At 37.5% G+C, this 20,369-nt stretch overlaps 1 long non-coding RNA gene across 1 annotated transcript in view; it reads right to left on the reverse strand.

Moving 5' to 3' along the window:
• LOC309624428 overlaps nucleotides 1-20,369 on the reverse strand; it is a 599,716-nt gene that overhangs the window by 278,839 nt on the left and 300,508 nt on the right. The window contains exon 3 of the long non-coding RNA XR_014241912.1: nucleotides 10,782-10,939. This is a non-coding gene — a long non-coding RNA (uncharacterized lncRNA). The remainder of the gene's footprint in view (nucleotides 1-10,781; nucleotides 10,940-20,369) is intronic.

A 20,369-nucleotide genomic window follows, 5' to 3' on the forward strand; every position in this document is an offset into this window, starting at 1 on the left:
AGTTCCCTCCACCAGGAAGCCTACACAACCCACTGAACCAACCTCACCCACTGAGGGCAAACACCAAAAATAACAGGAACTACAAACCTGCAGCCTGTGAAAAGGAGATCCCAAACACAGTAAGTTAAACAAAATGAGAAGACAGGGAAATATGCAGCAGATAAAGGAGCAAAGTAAAAACACACCACACCAAACAAATGAGGAGGAAATGGGCAGTCTACCTGAAAAAGAATTCAGAGTAATGACAGTAGGGGTGATCCAAAATCTCAGAAATAGAATGGAAAAAATACAAGAAACATTTAACAAGGACTTAGAAGAACTAAAGAGCAAACGAACAGTGATGAACAAAACAATAAATGAAATTAAAAATACTCTAGATGGAATCAATAGCAGAATAACTGAGGCAGAAGAACAGATAAGTGACCTGGAAGATAAAATAGTGGAAATAACTGCCACAGAGCATAATAAAGAAAAAGGAATGAAAAGAATTGAGGACAGTCTCAGAGACATCTGGCACAACATTAAATGCACCAACATTCGAATTAAAGGGGTCCCAGAAAAAGAAGAGAAAAATAAAGGGTCTGAGAAAATATTTGAAGAGATTATTGTTGAAAACTTCCTAACAAGGGAAAGGAAATAATCAATCAAGTCCAGGAAGCACAGAGAGTCCCACACAGGATAACCTCAAGGAGAAACACACCAAGACGCATATCAAACTATCAAAAATTAAATTCGAAGAAAAAATATTAAAAGCAGCAAGGGAAAAGCAACAAATAACATACAAGGGAAACCCCATAAGGTTAACAGCTGATCTTACAGCAGAAACTCTGCGAGTCAGAAGGGAGTGGCAGGACATATTTAAAGTGATGAAAGGGGACTTCCCTGGTGGTGCAGTGGTTAGGAATCCACCTGCCAATGCAGGGGACACAGGTTCGAGCCCTGGTCCAGGAAGATCCCACATGCCATGGAGCAACTAAGACCATGTGCCACAGCTACTGAGTCTGCACTCTAGAGCCCGCAAGCCACAACTACTGAGCCTGCATGCCACAACTACTAAAGGCTGCGCATCTAGAGCCCATGCTACACAACAAGAGAAGCCACCGCAATGAGAATCCCACTCACCGCAATGAAGAGGAGCCCTGGCTCGCTGCAACTAGAGAAAAGCCCACGTGCAGCTACGAAGACCCAACGCAGGCAAAAATAAAATAAAATAAATAAATAAATTTATAAATAAATAAATAAATAAAGTGATGAAAGGGAAAAACCTAAAACTAAGATTACTCTACCCAGCAAGGGTCTCATTCAGATTTGACAGAAAAATTAAAACCTTTACAAACAAGCAAACCCTAAGAGAATTCAGCACCACCAAACCAGCTCTACAACAAATGCTAAAGGAACTTCTCTAGGCAGGAAACACAAGGGGAGGAAAAGACCTACAATAACAAACCCAAGACAATTAAGAAAATGGTAATAGGAACATACATATCGATAATTAACTTAAATGTAAATGGAACGCTCTAACCAAAAGACACAGACTGGCTGAATGGATGCAAAAACAAGACCCATAAATATTCTGTCTACAAGAGATCCACTTCAGACCTAGGGACACATACAGACTGAAAGTGAGGGGATGGAAAAAGATATTCCATGTAAGTGGAAATCAAAAGAAAGCTGGAGTAGCAATTCTCATATCAGGCAAAATAGACTTTAAAATAAAGACTATTACAAGAGACAAAGAAGGACACTACATAATGATCAAGGGATCAATCCAAGAAGAAGATAGAACAACTGTAAATATTTATGCACCTGACATAGGAGCACCACAATACATAATGCAAATGCTAACAGCCATAAAATGGGAAATTGACATTAACACAATCATAGTAGGGGACTTTAACACCCCACTTAAACCAATGGACAGAACATCCAAATTGAAAACAAATAAGGAAACACAAGCTTTAAATGACACATTAAACAAGATGGACCTAATTTATATTTATAAGACATTCCATCTAAAAAGAACAGAATACACTTTCTTCTCAAGGGCTCAGGGAACATTCTCCAAGATAGATCATATGTTGGGTCACAAATCAAGCCTTAGTAAATTTAAGAAAATTGAAATCATATCAAATACCTCTTCCAACCACAACGTTATGAGACTAGATATCAATTACAGGAAAAAAAAACTGTAAAAAATACAAACACATGGAGGCTAAACAATACGCTATTAAATAACCAAGAGACCACTGAAGAGATCAAAGAGGAAATAAAAAAATACCTAAAAACAAATGACAATGAAAACACGATGACCCAAAACCTATGAATGCAGCAAAAGCAGTTCTAAGATGGAAGTTTATAGCAATACAATCCTACCTCAAGAAACAAGAAAATCTCGAATAAACAACCTAACTTGACACCTAAAGCAATTAGAGAAAGAAGAACAAAAATAACCCAAAGTTAGCAGAAGGAAAGAAATCATAAAGATCAGATCAGAAATAAATGAAAAAAAATACAGGAAACGATAGCAAAGACCAAGAAAATTAAAAGCTGCCTCTTTGAGAAGAGAAACAAAATTGATAAACCATTAGCCAGACTCATCAAGAAAAAGAGGGAGAAGACTCAAATCAACAGAATTAGAAATGAAAAAGGAGAAGTAACAACTGACACTGCAGGAATACAAAGGATCATGAGAGGTTACTACAAGCAACTATATGCCAATAAAATGGACAACCTGGAAGAAATGGACAAATTCTTAGAAAAGTACAAACTCCCAAGACAGAACCAGGAAGAAATAGAAACTATGAACAGACCAATCACAAGAACTGAAATTGAAACTGTGATTAAAAATCTTCCAACAAACAAAAGCCCAGAACCAGGTGGCTTCACAGGCGAATTCTATCAAACATTTAAAGAAGAGCTAACACCTATCCTTCTCAAACTCTTCCAAAATATAGCAGAGGGAGGAACACTCCCAAACTCATTCTACAAGGCTACAATCATCAGCCTGATTCCAAAACCACACAAAGATATCACAAAGAAAGAAAACTACAGGCCAATATCACTGATGAACAAAGATGCAAAAATCCTCAACAAAATACTAGCAAACAGAATCCAACAGCACATTAAAAGGATCACACACCATGATCAAGTGGGGTTTAACGCAGGAATGCAAGGATTCTTTAACACACAAATCAATATGATAGACCATATTAACAAATTGAAGGATAAAAAACCATATGATAATCTCAATAGATGCAGAAAAAGCTTTCAACAAAATTCAACACCGATTTATGATAAAGACTCTCCAGAAAGTGGGCACAGAGGGTACCTACCTCAACATAATAAAGGCCATATATGACAAACCCACAGCAAACATCATTCTCAAAGGTGAAAAACTGAAACCATTTCCTCTAAGGTCAGGAACAAGACAAGGCTGCCCACTCTCACCACTACTATTCAACATAGTTTTGGAATTTTAGCCACAGCAATCAGAGAAGGAAAAGAAATTAAAGGAATCCAATTTGGAAAAGAAGTGAAACTGTCACTGTTTGGAGATGACATGATACTACACATGGAGAATCCTAAAGATGCTACCAGAAAACTACTAGAGCTAATCAATGAATCTGGTAAAGTAGCAGGATACAAAATGCACAGAAATCTCTTGCATTCCTACACACTAATGATGAAAAATCTGAAAGAGAAGTTAAGGAAACACTCCCATTTACCATTACAACAAAAAGAATAAAACACCTAGGAATAAACGTACCTAAGGAGACAGAAGACCTGTATGCAGAAAACTATAAGACACTGATGAAAGAAATTAAGGATGATACAAACAGATGGAGAGATATACCATGTTCTTGGATTGGAGGAAGAATTAACATTGTGAAAATGACTATACTACCCAAAGCAACCTACAGATTCAATGCAATCCCTATCAAGCTACCAATGGCATTTTTCACAGAACTAGAACCCAAAATTTTACAATTTATATGGAAACACAAAAGACCCCAAATAGCCAGAGCAATCTTGAGAAAGAAAAATGGTGCTGGAGGAATCAGGCTCCCTGACTTCAGACTATACTACAAAGCTACAGTAACCAAGATAGTATGGTACTGGCACAAAAACAGAAACATAGATCAATGGAACAGGATAGAAAGCCCAGAGATAAACCCATGCACATATGGTCACCTTATCTTTGACAAAGGAGGCAAGAATTTACAATGTAGAAAAGACAGCCTCTTCAATAAATGGTGGTGGGAAAACTGGACAGCTACACGTAAAAGAATGAAATTAGAACAGTCCCTAACACCATACACAAAAATAAACTCAAAATGGATTAAAGACCTAAATGTAAGGCCAGACACTATAAAACTCTTAGAGGAAAACATAGGCAGAACACTCTATGATGTAAATCACAGCAAGATCCTTGTTGACCCACCTCCCAGAGAAATGGAAATAAAAACAAAAATAAACAAATGGGACCTAATGAAAGTTAAAAGCTTTTGCACAGCAAAGGAAACCATAAACAAGACAAAAAGGCAACCCTCAGAATGGGAGAAAATATTTGCAAAAGAAACAACAGACAAATGCTTAATCTCCAAAATATACAAACAGCTCATAGAGCTTAATATCAAAAAAACAAACAATCCAGTTAAAAAATGGGCAGAAGTCTTAAATAGACATTTCACCAAGGAAGACATACAGATGGCCAAGAGGCACATGAAAAGATGCTCAACATCACTAATCATTAGAGATATGCAAATTAAAACTACAATGAGGTATCACCTCACAACGGTCAGAATGGCCATCATCAAAAAATCTACAAACAATAAATGCTGGAGAGGGTGTGGAGAAAAGGGAGCCCTCTTGTACTGTTGGTGGGAATGTAAATTGATACAGCCACTATGGAGAACAGTATGGAGGTTCCTTAAAAAACTAAAAATAGAACTACCATAGGACCCAGCAATCCCACTACTGGGCATATACCCTGAGAAAACCATAATTCAAAAGGAGACATGTACCACAATGTTCTTCGCAGCACTATTTACAATAGCCAGGACATGGAAGCAACCTAACTGTCCATCAACAGATGAATGGATAAAGAAGACGTAGCACATACATAGAATGGAATATTACTTGGCCATAGAAAGAAACAAAATTGAGTTATTTGTAGTGAGGTGGATGGACCTAGAGTCTGTCATACAGAGTGAAGTAAGTCAGAGAAAAACAAATACCGTACACTAACACATATATATGAAATCAAAAAAAAAAAAAAAAAGGTTCTAATGAACCTAGGGGCAGGACAGGAAAAAAGACACAGACGTAGAGAATGGACTTGAGGACACCAGGGATGGGAAGGGTAAGCTGCTACGAAATGAGAGAGTAGCATTGACATATATACACTACCAAATGTAAAATAGATAGCTAGTGGGAAGCAGCCACATAGCACAGGGAGATCAGCTCGGTGCTTTGTGTCCACCTAGAGGGGTGGGATAGGGAGGGTGGGAGGGAGATACAAGAGGGAGGGGATATGTGCATATATGTATATGTATAGCTGATTCACTTTGCTATACAGCAGAAACTAACACACGACTGTAAAGCAATTATACTCCAATAAAGATGTTAAAATAAATAAATAAAATGCAATCTGCAAATTAATTAATTAATCCAAATCCAGAGGCAAAGACTATCTTCCGTACTGATCAAGCTGCTCTGAATTCTTGATGGATTTTCAGAACCAAGGATTAATTCAGTGGGAATTTCCATAGGAACAGAGTACCTGTGATGGGCCACCAAAATCAAGCCCTGGATGTGATAGCATTTGAAGAACACTTTCTAATCCAGAATAAATTGAAGAGACAACTGTGAATCATGTTGCAATAAAGACTTAATTCCTTTTGCAATAAATACGTAATTTATTGAGGTTTCCCTGGTTTACCAACTATTGCACAGCATTAATATAGATGACCTTAGGGAACTCCCTGGTGGTCCAGTGTTTAGGACTCCGCGCTCTCACTGCCAAGGGCCCAAGTTCAATTCCCTGGTTGGGGAACTAAGATCCCACAAGCTTCGTGGTGCAGCCAAAAACAAAACAAAACACACATAGATGACCTTTGAGCAAAGTCTTTCAGGAAATAAACTAGACTGAACTTAGATGCATCTACTTTTCTTATTATATTTTGATATGATGATATTAATTTATAAGTGGCTATATCCATGTCAAGGAGAGTCTGTTTCACATTGTCCTGTGGTGATTTATGTATAGGATAAATGATATAAACTCTTGGATAGAAGCACAAATTTAATATTCAAAGATCAAATCAAGAATCCAGGAGTCATGACAGACCGAAAGACAAACTGTAAGGTTAAAGTTATTAAATATTAATAACAATCCTTTCTCACTTAAATTTTATTATACTTTATAGTTTATAAAAGTAACATTTTTCATTTTTTTTAATTTAAGTATTACTAAATTCTATGAGGCTTAAATGAAGCTTTTATTATGTACACTTTATAGATCATCAAAAATCTGACTCTCATAAGGGTTGAACTGTGCAAGTTTAAGTTCCATATTTCAGTTTATTATGTACTTCCTAGGTGTCTCCAGTGTGCCAGTCAGCATGCTAGATGCTACAGAATCAAGGATGAACACGACTGGATTCCTGATAAGATCTGATTAGGGAAACAGATGGTTAAATAGTTCAATTAAATATAATAAGTGCTGGAGTGGAGGTTATCACAATTAACTGATCACATATCTCTGTATAAAAGTTCTATGTCATTATGTAGACATGTGAACTGTATTACGTACAGTTTACGTACTATTTAGCCATGTGATTTGGTTGAAAGTCTGATATAATCCATATTCTGAAAAACAAATGGACTCATATGGAAGGGATATTCTTTCCAAAGAAAGATCTCATATTAATAAGAGAAGATTAAAAACTGCTTCTGAGAAGGATTCTTAGAATCAGAAAGTCAAGGTAGAGTCACCAGCCATCCTGGTTTTCCCAGAACTGAGGGGTTTACCAGGACATTGGACTTTCATTGCTAAAATTCAGAAAACCCTGGACAAATTAGGGTAATTGGTCAAGTTAAGTCAAGGTTAAGAAATCATAAAACAAGTTTGTTATCCCAAGAACCAAATTCATTTAGGCTCAAGCCCATGGTTGAGATCCATTTATTTTTGGATTAGGTTGGATTATAAAAACCAACAAGGAAGAGGAAGCCAAATAATAATTTATATTTGTAGAACATTTAAGATTTATAACAATTGGTCACCATCTTTGTAAATTACCCATGTGCGTTTCATGACACTGATAAGAACAAGTATCCTTATCTTCATTTTACAGATAAAGAAACAGACTGAAAGAGATAAGAAATTTGGCCAAGGACATAAAACTCTAAGGGTCAGGAAAAAACCTAGAAGCCAAGACTATGTAAGGATCCTAGATTACTTCAATGCCTGGCGGTAAAAAGTCCAATTATATAATAGCTTAGCTCACCCAGTCAAAAATGTTATTCATGAGTATTAGTATATTAGGGTTGTACTTAAAGTGCAATCCATCAACAGGAGAACAAGGAGTGACATAAACTCAAAGTCAAGTGGAAGTTTATAAATACTAGGAACACTCAACTCCTGGGGCAATTTAACCAAAAGATTTGTGCATACATAACTTCTCTGAAGTGCTCAACTTTATAACTGTCTGACTATCTTTATTGCTGTGTCGCAATGGTGATAAATATCAACCCCAGATGGTGCTTTGGAAATCAAAAAGCACTACACAGATATAATATTTTACCATTGTTTTTTAATTTATGTACATCAGGTCAGGATCTCAGCACCTGGTGCTTTATCACTCTTAGGCTAAAGTAATAATTCCGGTTAGTTTTTCACCCTTGAATAGATGAGTCAGATATTGTTCCTGCTCTCAATGTTTCTGGGGCTAAAGTCACATTTGCCACCTATTCCAGCGCTAGGGTGGCACAATGTGCAGTAATTTCTCTGCTTTAGTAGTCTTCTCACCTACTTATCTGATCTCTAAAGCTCCTTTTGGGCGGACCAAACACACACACACTTTCGTGGTATTTCCCATTATAAATTTTGACCATAAAAAACTTTCCCATTATAAATTTTACCGTAAAAAAAGTTCAGATGAACCCATGAGTTTTTAAGAATGATAAAAATAAAATACCTCAAACTGAACCTTTCACACATTCAAATTCTGTTTAGTTTCCTGTTATAACTGAAGAGGTTTACAGTTAGAAAGGAAATCGTAACTGCTTATTTAAGAATGTCCTCTGTACTCACTTGCATTCGATTTAGGATCCATCCATATAACTAGTTGCTCAAGGCTTGAGAAACATTATTAAAGACCATGTTTCTAAACAAGATAAACAATTCTAACTAATTTCTCTCCTCCTGCTAGGGAGTGATTTTTCCTCTTATAAATATATCATAAAAATATCTGTGATCATGAAGATCTGTATACCTCATTCCAAAATTCCAAATAGCATATGTGTTTATTTTTCACATTGAAAAATCAATATGTTGTTTTGAAAGTTTCACATAATTGCCCAGAGAGTTATGAAATTCAAGGTCGGGGGTATAATGACATAACCAATCAGCAGTTTGCATTCATTCAGTAAGTATGGCAAAGATGCTAGCCGTCGTGAAAAAACTTATGCTCCACCTTCTAGAATATGGTAGGTGTTTCTCAGAGGCATCTTCCCAGGCAGTGAGTATATTCCCTGGCACCCCCTTGCATAAAGGTACAGTCACATGACTAGTTCACAACAATAAAATATGAGCAAAATGATGTGTGTTACTTCGGAGCCTGGATTTTTAAAAGAAATGGTTGTGCCCTCTTCCCTCTGTCTCCCTCCACCTGTTGGAGGCTAGTGGATGGTGGAGCCACAAGATGGAAGGATACTGAGCCTCTGAAACACTACGTGGAAGGCCACCACCAAGCAGTAACATCCTCAATAGACTGTTCCAGGAACGAGAAAGAAAATTCTATCACGTTAAGCCACTGGAATTTTAAGGTTCATTTTTTTCAATATCCTAATTGAATACTCTAGGCAAATAAATTCCCACCACTAGCATCCACTTGTTGTTCTGTCCAGGAAAATATGATGCTTGAAAAAGCCTGATCAACACTCAAGTTCTTAATTGGGTGTGGACATAATAGGCCTCATCTACCCCTGATGTTTAACCACACTTCCTGCTGCAAGGTGCCATTCACCTGAGCTATTTTCTCAGGCTGGAAAACCTCTTACCTATCTCTACCCTTCTGATTTTAGCTATTACTACTTGTCTTTCAGATTTCTATTTGAATATTACTTCCAAGGAGAGGAGTCTTTTCTACTTCCCACCTAAGTCACATCCCTTCTTCATGGCTTCCACAGTACCATGCATCTGTTCTTAGCAATTATTACCAATGTAATTTTACATTGACTTTTTGGAATTATTTTATTGATGTCTGTTTTCCTTACTAGACTATAAACCTTTTAACTTCAGAAATAATGTCTTTTTGTTTTGCTCAGTATTGTGTCCACCATATCTAACACAGATCCCAAAACAGAGAAGTCCCCGAATATCCATTTGTTAAATGGATATAATGAATAATTAGCTCAGTGTGGTATTGTGACAGATGAAGACCAAAGAATGCAAAGAACTTGATAAAGGTACTTTTATGGAGTTCACACTTTTCTCTTTTCCTTCAGGTTAATTACTGGTCTTTTAGTATCTCAATGGAGAAAATAATGAGTTGACCACAGATAAATTGGCATTAAGTAGAAGAGAAGTTGACTACTTACAGCAACAAATTTAAGATTTTATTCCTGACAAAAGACCATGTCTATAACCTTACTCATCAAAAGCTTCACTTTTTTTTGCCCTGCTAAGAATCATAAATCACAAAGAATCTGTGCACCTATTTTATGATATTTTGGGTGTCCAAAATATCATAGTAACAGTTACTGATTTTATGACCTGTAAAATTTCCCAGAATGTTGATCATTGTAAAAAAATGTGGAAAATACAACTTCACTAAGACCCTATTTTGGTCCATTTGTGGAGTGGTTTTCCCTTAACTGCCCTCTCTGGGGAAGAGGTATGACTCTCCTAAGGGTGAAATTGAGAAAAGAACTTGAACATATACAATTTAGCCTTTTCCCCTCTCTCTTTGGACTCTTCCTGCTGAGAAGCAGGATGCATTGTGCACCCCCTGCTTCCAAAAAGTAGGCACACCAGGGTCACTGCCTATAGGGTCAGCATTCTGGAGAAATTTTTGGCTCATCTTGCTTTTTCTCTCTACTTACCTTACAAAGCTTCATGGTTGTAAGGCTGGAATTCTGGGTAAACGCATGTTACTCCTTCGGGTGAGACACCTCTTACCTATTCACAAGTTTCCTATTTCATCTAGTTAGTCCTAGGTATCGTTTAGATCTGAGCTCAATTATTAGTTCCTTACAGTAGCCTTCCTAACACCCTCCTAAGTGAATTCAAGATTTCCTCCTCCTCCCCGCAATAAGGAGACCTCAGGAGAGGCACCTGGAGTTGACCTCTGCCTAAGGCCTCAGATAAAGAGAGCTTGAATGCAGGTGCCCACCGAAAACCAAGAATGCAAATATATGAAGGACGTGACTGGCCAGGGGGCCTGAGTCCTTGACTGCAACTCCCTTCAGAGACCGTAATGCATTGGCTGTACACAGGTCTGGCCTGGAGAGGACAGCTTTCTCTCATCAGGTCTGCCAGGCAAAGCCTTAGAAATTACCTGTGATCAGGAGCCAGATTTCTCAGTGTTTGCTTCCAAGAGGTCCCCTCACATAGCTGTGGGCAGGAAGTCCAGTTCCTTACCATGTGGACGTTGCCATGGATTGGTTGAGTGTCCTCATGACATGGCAGCAGCTGTCTTTCCTCAAAGTGAATGGTCTAAGAGAAAGAACAAGGAGGGAATAACGGTGCCTTTTATTGACTGAGTGTCAAAAGTCACAGTCATCATGTCTGCCATATTTTCCTTTTTAGAAGCAAGTCACTGAATCTATCTACACTCAAGGGGAGAGGAAGTGGATTCCACTTTTTGAAGGCAGAAATGTCAAAGAATCTGTGCACCTATTTTTAAACAACAACACTTGAGTAGATCATCATAAGGTTTAGATTAAAACAAGATAAGAGAAATTCTGCTCATGGTCATACATTTAAGTCACACAGCTTAGCTGCTACTTTGACCTCCATTTGTTCAACTCCAGTTCCAAACTTAGGATAGGGAAGGAGATTTAATTAAATATCAACCTTAAGCCCAATAAGTCAGGTTTTAAATACAGTTTTTTACACTATTAACTGATTTCATTTAATCTGTAAGTTTACACAATCTATCAATTCAATGGTAGAAAGATGATCAAATTATTCATGTATCAGTTGACTGATTATTTAAGGTTATTGCAGATTCAGAAGTTTGTTATAATGGTCTAAAGTGGGGTCATTTTCTCTTTTAACCAACCAATACAAAATATCCACCATAGTTAACATAGCAATTCCAACAAAGATAGAAAGGCTACATCCAAAATATTAACCTCAGAAAACAGTGATCATCAGCATCTTTTTCAACCACATTTTCAGATGTCAAGACCAAAAAGTGTAATGTTAGAATTTATTCTTCTTACTGGAATGCTAGCAAACAAGTGAACTGGGTTTAATGTATTTATTACTGAAGGAAAGATGGCAACAATCTTTGAGGATTTGGAGTTTTGTTTTATTTAATGTTAGGAAATGTTAGGGAACTGTCGTTTCCTCTCTACTTACAACTACTGTTGCAGTGTATTTACTGGAACAAAAATTCAGTTTATAAACTTTGCTGAGGAAATAAAAGCAACTTTACATTGGTGGTGGCATTACTTTTAACATGAGATTTCCAGAATAACATTGTGCAACACATTGTTATTTGAGATCCTCTTCCTGTATTAGTAAGTAATCCAAACAGAATGCACCAAATCCCCTACAGATTTAGGGAAAATTACTGGCCTATGGACTTCTCAACATTTTTCTTCCAAAATGCTGATTTTTTTCTTAATTCTGTGATTCATTGTTCGAGAAATAATTTTTCTCTGTTTCTTTTAGTTGAGTAAAAATTAGAAATATTAGAAACTGACACCAACTCTCAAGTAAGAAACACAATAGCTGTGGGTCTTCATAGTTTCTCCCTGAAGATCATCTCTGTGTTTTCCAACTGCAAGTTTCATCAAAGAAAAACTGGTCTGTCTTGTTCACCATTGTCTCACCAGGTTCTTGCCCCATGCCTGGCTGACTGGAGTAAATAACTGTGGAAGAAATTAGGGAAAGCTACACTTTAGAACTAAATTACTGACCTGCCATGAAAAGAAAAAAAGGTGTCTTTACTATAAACTCCCCCTTGTAGGTGGGAGGAATTTTCTCCAACTGAGCTTTGAGAAGAGGACAACTGTTTCCTAACTACTGTGTGACTTTTAATTCCTTAAACCTTCAGAACTGTTTAGATATTTATCTACTTAATGACTGCAAAGCTTTCTGAAAATGGAAAATCCCAGACACATACTGAATTTTTAAAATTTAAGTAATGAAAACTTTTTATGTAGTCAGACACTTGGTGAGTACCGGGAGGGAGGTTGGGAGATCAGTGATGAAAGAGATCGACTCTGACCTTAAGAAGCTTGCATTCTAGCAATGGATAGAGATTGTTTAGTATTAAACAATTAACTACACAACCATTAGCTTAATTATAAATGCAACGGCTGAACATCAAGGAGAACAGAGGGAGTACAACAGTGTATATAGTGTAAGAGGGTCTGATCTGGTATGGGGAGTCAGAGAGGACTTCCTTGACTAAATATTTGAGCTGAGTTCTAAAAGATAAATAGGAATTCATGGATAGGCAAGGAGTTCTTGAGAATAGAAGATGGGAGATTGTGAAGGGAGAAAAAAAAATGGTCCTGGGCAGAAAGAAGAGCAGTAGAAAAGTATCTGAGTAGAAATGGAATATGGTGTATGCATAAATTTGAAAGAAGACCATGTGACTGGAATTCAGAAAGCCTATTGATGATTTATAATGATGCTGATAAGGGGTAAAGCAATCCAAACACATTTACTTTCTTAAAAGATTATTTTGGCTCCTGTTCTACAGCAAGATGGTGTAGAATTCTTTATTCTGTGCTCCTCTATAAATACAACAAAATACCCAGGAAATTGTCCATTAGACAATGAAGAAAGAACTCTGAAAGTAAGCTGAAAGAGTGTCAACAGCACTGGCTAGGAAGGAAGAAAGAAGGCAGACTGCTGAGAATAGAACTTGAGGACATGGGGACTGACTACGTGGTGAAATTTCCTAGATTTTCCTTTCATCTCCCGTATGCTCCTAGACTGGGCACAGGAGAGGTCTAAAGCCCAGAACCACCCACAGGCATAGGCAAAACAAAAACGACCCAAAAGAAAAGCTTGTCCTTTCTGGCCGAGGACTGGGGAAGGAAAGCATGACAGACACAGTGGAGAGTCGTAACCCTCATTCTACAATCTGGGCCTGGCAGTGGTCCAATCCACTGGCAGCATCAATAGCAAGAAGGCCCAACCACCCCAGTCCTCACTGCCCAACCCGGCTTCCTGTGGCAGTCCTGTCCGTGGCAGGGGCAGCAGCAGCCGCTGCCTGCATCTCCCTGCCATTCACTCAGGATCATAGGAGGGCCAGTCCCAGTGGCTTCCACTCTCCTATTCCAGTGCAAAAGCTGGCCCAGTGATACCAGGTGGACAAGGGGAGGGCCTTCTATACCTGTAGATGGCACCAGCAGGGACTGAGTTGGGGTGGCTGAAACAGTGCTGGAGGCTAAAAATCCAAGATCGAAGCACCAGCAGTATTCTGTGAAGAACACATGAGTGGTTGCTAGGGATTCAAAACAGGGGAGGGGATGGGTATGGTTATAAAGGGGTAACATGAGGGAGTCTTGTGATGGTACAGTCTAGTGTTTTGACCGTGGTGGTGGTTACACAAAGCTTACACATGTGATAAAATTGCATAGAACTACACACACACACACACACACACACACACACACACACACACACAACTGCGTGAATAACTGGTGAAGTCTGAATTAATTCTATGGATTATGTCAATGTCAACTTCTTGTTTTTGATATTGTACTCTAGTTGTGTAAGGAGTTAGCATGGAGGGAGGCTGAAGGAAGGATTCATAGGACTTCTCTGTACATTCCTCTATAAGCACCTATGAATCTATAATCACTTCAAAAGAAAAAGTTGAAAAAAAAAAGATGTTTGGCTTTTATGAGAAAATTGGAACACAAAGGGCAAGAACAAGTAGGGGAAGACCTGTAGCAGGTTGTTAGGGTAAGATGTGTGACGGCAGTAGAGAAGGAAGTAAGTGAATTGATAAAATATTTAAGAAATGTCTGTATAATATCAATAAGGCATAATAATGATTTAGGTATGAAGGTGATGGAGAAGGAAACACTGAGGTTTCTGACCTGTAAAGCTTGTGGAATTTGCTACCACTCGCTGCGACAAAAAATAATGAATGAAAATCCACTTAGAGTAGGTGAATATAATGAATACTATTTGGGACATGTTCGTTTTGAAATACGTGGAAAGTATAGTAATGTAAATGCTATTGGTTGACTGTATGGGCCAGTGCTCAGAAGTTAGGGTTAAAATACATAAGCTTGAGTTGTCAGTGGAGAGATGACTATGGGTGTGGCTATCCTAGATTGCCTAGGAAAAGAAAGCATGGAGTGACAAGTGAAGAAGACCTAGGATAGAACTTTAGGAAACTACATTATTTTGAGTTCAAGAAGTAAAGAAAAGAAGGATGAAATTACAAAAGAAATGAGGAAAGAGAGGGCAGTAGGATAAGATATCAGAATATATGAATTTAAGTCAGATTGAACTCAGCAAATTTAAGGTCTTAGGATGGTTGCATTACTCTTCAAATCAGGTAGAATTTGAAGAGGATTAAGGAGAAGGTGGGAAGTATATCCTCAGTTGGAAAGGAATTGCCCATTCTCTTCTATTTGACTATTACGCAGTTAGAAAAGAGGCTCTTCATAACTCACCGTGGTTGTCCTGCATTGTATTACACTCAGAAGAATGCTGCAACTAGACAGGGGAATGTCTGTGCTGCATCTCAAAGTTAGTTTGAACATTTTAAGTAGCACTGCACGGACTCTTTATTGTTTTCCAGGTCCTTCAATAGATTCCTACTTGACTTAAGGAAAACAAGAGAAAACAGGACCTTATTTGGCTATAACTCCTTTTCTTTTCTGGAAGATCCTAAGTATTCTTTGACCTTTATTCTATAAACAAGACACGTGTATAAAAACTCATATATAGAAATATGCTCATAAATATATGCCAGTTCTGCCAAGAATTTAAAATATACCAGGCCATACCTAATATAAAAATATTAATCAGTCTTCTCATTAGACTCTGTTATACAAGCACCAACATCACCATCATCACTGTAATGACTTACAAGTCTTAAGTGTTTACTATATTCCCATGTTCCAGGCACTACAATAAGTTATTTATAAAACATTAGATTCAGTCCTCAAAGATGCCTGTTAGGTAGTGTAAATCTCTTCATCTCTATTTTACAGATGAAATGAAGACAGAGATTTGAAGTACCTTGCTTGAGTTTCCAGAACTGGTTAAATGGCAAAGTAAGGATCCAAATCCACATGCCCAAGTTCGTAAACGTTATATAATACTGCCTTTCCTAGCATAAGTAAAGAGTGTTTTATTTCACATTATTACAACTTTGAAGAAAAGATAATCACATGAAGTATGTGTACAGAGATAGGGCACATCTCCAGTCTGCCTATGTTCACCTCTTTTTCAGAGAACATATACATTACAAAATGAAATTCAAGGACTGCAGGAATGAAATGTGGAAATAAAGCCTCTCGTGGGTGTGGCTAAAAACAGAGATGTGGCATAGAGTATATGGTCTGGAACTGGAGTTCTCATCTTTCCACCTGGAGAGAGGGAGAGCCAAGGGCCAGGATGAGAGCCAGGTCAGAATCAGGCTCAGCAGAGTGAGACCCTTCACAGATCTGTAAGGACCATACACAAAGAGAACTGAAGGTCTTGCCTAAACTGGTCTCTCTCTCTCTCTCTTTTTTAAAGACAGCATTGTCCTTCATACCACTAGAAAGTGGTCATCTCCATCTCAAGTGTAATAAGTCAAGTCCATAGCAGCAATGGCACCTTTAAAGTAAGCAACACTGATTTTGTTTACATGGAGAAGTTCTACCTATTTAGAATCACATAAGCATAATCCTTCCCCATCCTCACTGAAAAAAAAAAATTAATCTTGAATCCTTGAGAAATTGTTTCCTTCAATTTTGATATTTACTGCAGATAACATCTTTGAAAGTTTTAAAAAATTACTATAAATGAAATCTCATTTTCCCTTATTACACATGATTACAGCAAATCATATTTCAAACTAAACAATCAATAACTAACTTTTTATGTCAGATTGCAAACAGAAAAACAGAAGCTCATTTAATTACTCATAACCAAGGGTATTTAATGCAGGAGATTGGTTACACAGGTAATGGAAGTCCAAGGCCACCAAACATTCCTAGGCTGGAGGTTCAACTCGAGAAGATAATGTTATTTGAATCCTAGAGCCAGAATCACTCCATAGAATCTGGAACCCAGTGACCTTGATCAAAAGATGCTGGAGTCACAGAGCTATATAGCAAAATACTGCACAGGCGAAATAGGAGGAAAGGAATATCTGGCTTTTTCATTTGTTCACCCTCAAATATCTGTGGGTGCCTCCTCTTGGCCAATCCCAGTGAGAAACTAGCTGTTATGGGAGCCAGGGAATTGCAGCCTATAGGGGTCAGCTTTCCTGTGATACAGAAGAGAGCCAAAGAAGGAAACATCTGAAGGCAAATAGGCCCAGGATAGGCACAAGTCATGGGAGCAAGTGCTATATTCAACCAACCATATTGTTCCATGTCATGGTATATGTGATCAAAACTTAAGTCATAGAATTCAGAAGTAAATGCTTGAGAAGATTTTGGCAAGTATAAAGCAAGAGATATAAGCTTTAGAAAAAGTCAGATCAGTACTTCATCCAGCAAGTGTTTTGAGTAACTTTAGTGATTCTAATTTTAGAACCTGTAAATACAACAAATAAGTAAAGAATAAATAGTAATCAGTAAAGAGGAAACAAGACAGAGAATTTTGCTGTTTTGCAGATAGTAAAGCCTTTGGTGGGTATTTATTTTGATACACTCTGATTTAAATCATACATTACCCTGGAGCTGATTTCAGCTTCAACATTCAATTTATTGATCGTTAGGCTCATGTTCACAGATGCATTCCAACCAAATTGCATCTGTGGCTTGCATTTACAAAGGCAGTGAGTAGGAGAGGAAGAAAGAGCATTGACAGCTAACAGCATGGTCCTTCTGTGCCTTCTCTATGTTATTCAAAAGGTAAAGCTGTTAGCACAGCATTTCTCTTATTCTACTCTTGCCCGTAAGCCTTCTCCTCACAATTTTATGACTTCTCTTTTTGGTCTGTCTTCAATGTTTATTATAATGATTCTACTCCTATAAATATTTTTTGGTACTCAGTGCATATTCTTTTGATGAACATATCATTTTGCTAAAATAGAATCATTCGTACTGTATCATTTTTTACTTACCAATATATTTTGGATATCCTTGCATGATACTTTTAAACAGATAAAGATATAGATATGTATATATAATTATATAAAAGTATATATATGTAAATATATACCATAACAATTTTAATGACTGCATAGTTTTCCATCGTATAGATGTGTTGTCATTTAATGAAATCACTGTTAAATTTTGGTTCTAATTTTTTGAAATTTTTGGAACAATGTGATGAGTATCACTGATCCTGTATGTTTTCTCACTTGTTAAGTTATTGCTGCGAATGAATTCCCAGAGTTGTAACTGTTAAGTCAAGGGGTTTTATTAGTCAATTTAGTCTACGTTTTTCCATAGTAACAACCAACCTGAAAGATGTCAGTGACTTACAACAGTTTTCTCTCTTGTTCTCGCAGACTGAGGGTAGCCTCTATCTGGGATTCGTAGGGAGAAAAGAGATTGATAACTACAAGCTGATTTGGAAAACTTCTGGTCAGAAATATCCCACATTATTACAACTCACAATTCACTATCCAGAGCCTGTGCCAGAATAAATTCAAAAGGACAGAAAAGCAAAATCCTCCTGCAGAAATGAGCTCTAAAGTATAATCCTTCCAGGGAAGAGAAGCAAGTATTTTGAACAACAGTATACCAGAGGTACCCATAACAATACATACTGCTATGATCGCTACTATTATTGTAAAGAAAAGGGGGGGGCATGGATAAATAGAAAACAAAGATTCTGAAAGAGAAAGAATATCAAATGTCCCAATCAATTCCTAGCAGATAATTTAAAGCCACATTATGGAGAAGTAATATGGATGAAAGACCCTGTAGATACAAATGACACAGGATAATCCTGTCCATTTCCACTTGGCAAACAAACTCTCTCCAAAATATGACCACCACATATTTTCAACCCCACCATTGGATGACCACAAGCCATAGTCATTGGCTTCTCATCCAAATTTGTTCAGAAGAGAGTTGTGTGCAGTAGAATTTAACCATGAAATGAGAGGCTTTGTATCAAATAAACCAAACTAACAACCTACTGATATGTTTGGATTTATAGCTTCAAGTTACGTTTTTACTCTTGAAAAGATCTGGCGGTAACGTCAGAGTAAACTAGGTAAGATTGTTAAAATAATTGACAATTGATAGCCACACCTAAATGTAGGTAGAGACATCTGATCAGTAGAGGATAATTAAATTGGCTACGGTTTAAAGCTAACCACTCTGGAGAAAGAAATTTTCCTATTTACATTTCAAAGGCTAACACAGAGATGCACGGAGAAAGAAATAGTGAAAAAGAGAGATGCGGGGGTTTTAGACTTATGTTAACAACTTGGCTGTTAATCCGATATGGCCACAGTTGTCGCTGTAATAGAAGGCAGCATAAATTTTGATTGATAGGAGATGACGTATTTTCACATTAAAGTAACCAACAGGAAGGCTCTCTTCAAGTCTGTGAAGCTTTATGCTGAGAAAGAAGTGCTTAACCAAGAACAGGTGTGTGGATGACATACTCAAGGACATATTTTTGATTGATTGATTGGTTTTTGCTTATAAACCATATCTAAACCCTCTGAGAGCAGATTAATACACAGCTCCCAAATCATTCTCTAGGCAGCCACTTCCAAGTATATTGATTCCTACAGGTCAGAGGTTAGAGAAGCCTAATTTTTCACTCCTTATCCCCTTTGGGTTCCAACTACTAAAGGACACACGCAAGGGTCTGAATGAGGAGTGTTTAGGTATCAACTTTCTAAAGCTGTAGAAGGAACCATGTTTTCTTGTATTGCTAGAGTGGAAAATACAGTAGGAGTTCTATTTCCCACCCTAAATACAACTAACTCCCCAGTTGCCGTCATAGAAGCCTGAGACAGCCATAGATCTTCCAAACAGAAGGATTTAGATGGGTCAGACATTTAAATATGCCACTGAAGTTTTCAATTTGATAATTGGAAATAGAGAAAAACAGCTGATTCTGCTTGAGAGCAAGCTGGTATGTGTGTGTGTGTGTGTGTGTGTGTGTGTGTGTGTGTGTGTGTGTGTGTGTGTGTCTGCGTGTGTGTGTGTGTGTCTGCGTGTGTGTGTGTGTGTGTGGGAAAGAGAGAGAGAGAGAGACAGGAAAGGATAAGGAGTGAGAGGAAGACACAACAGTGAAGATAGAAAGGAAGCTGGAGATAATAACAAAGGGAGGAAAAGTTTTCTATTCCTGATTGAATGATGAGGGTGAAGAGGAAGATAAGAATTTTACCCAGTACGGTTCTTCATGAGGTTGGAGAGGAAGTTTCCTTGTGAACATAGGGGAACAGGATTTTCCAAAGTAGAAGTTTCAATATCCAGAATGATTTTATTCTTGAAAGAGGGAAGACGTTGTTCTAGAAAAATATTCAGTGAGAACTTAGTAGTGTCACTTGTGGAAGAGTCATTTGTATCACAGTAATATATACTAATGGCACCAGATCACAATTTCATTTCCATATCTAGGTCCAAAGAGAGCTGTTTTCACAAATGTAGGAAATTAGTATTCCAGCCAGCCCTCTCTTTCAGACCACATTAAACAGCATGTTGAAAGCTCTTTGGGAGAAGCACAGACTGAAAATCTGACAACATAATTTGAATAAGGGAATAGTAACTGAATTACTTACTTCTTCCAATTACAATTAAAGTTTGTGAAG

This window comes from Balaenoptera borealis (genome assembly GCF_965194805.1).
Source record: "Balaenoptera borealis genome assembly, chromosome: 2".
Lineage (NCBI taxonomy): Eukaryota > Metazoa > Chordata > Mammalia > Artiodactyla > Balaenopteridae > Balaenoptera > Balaenoptera borealis.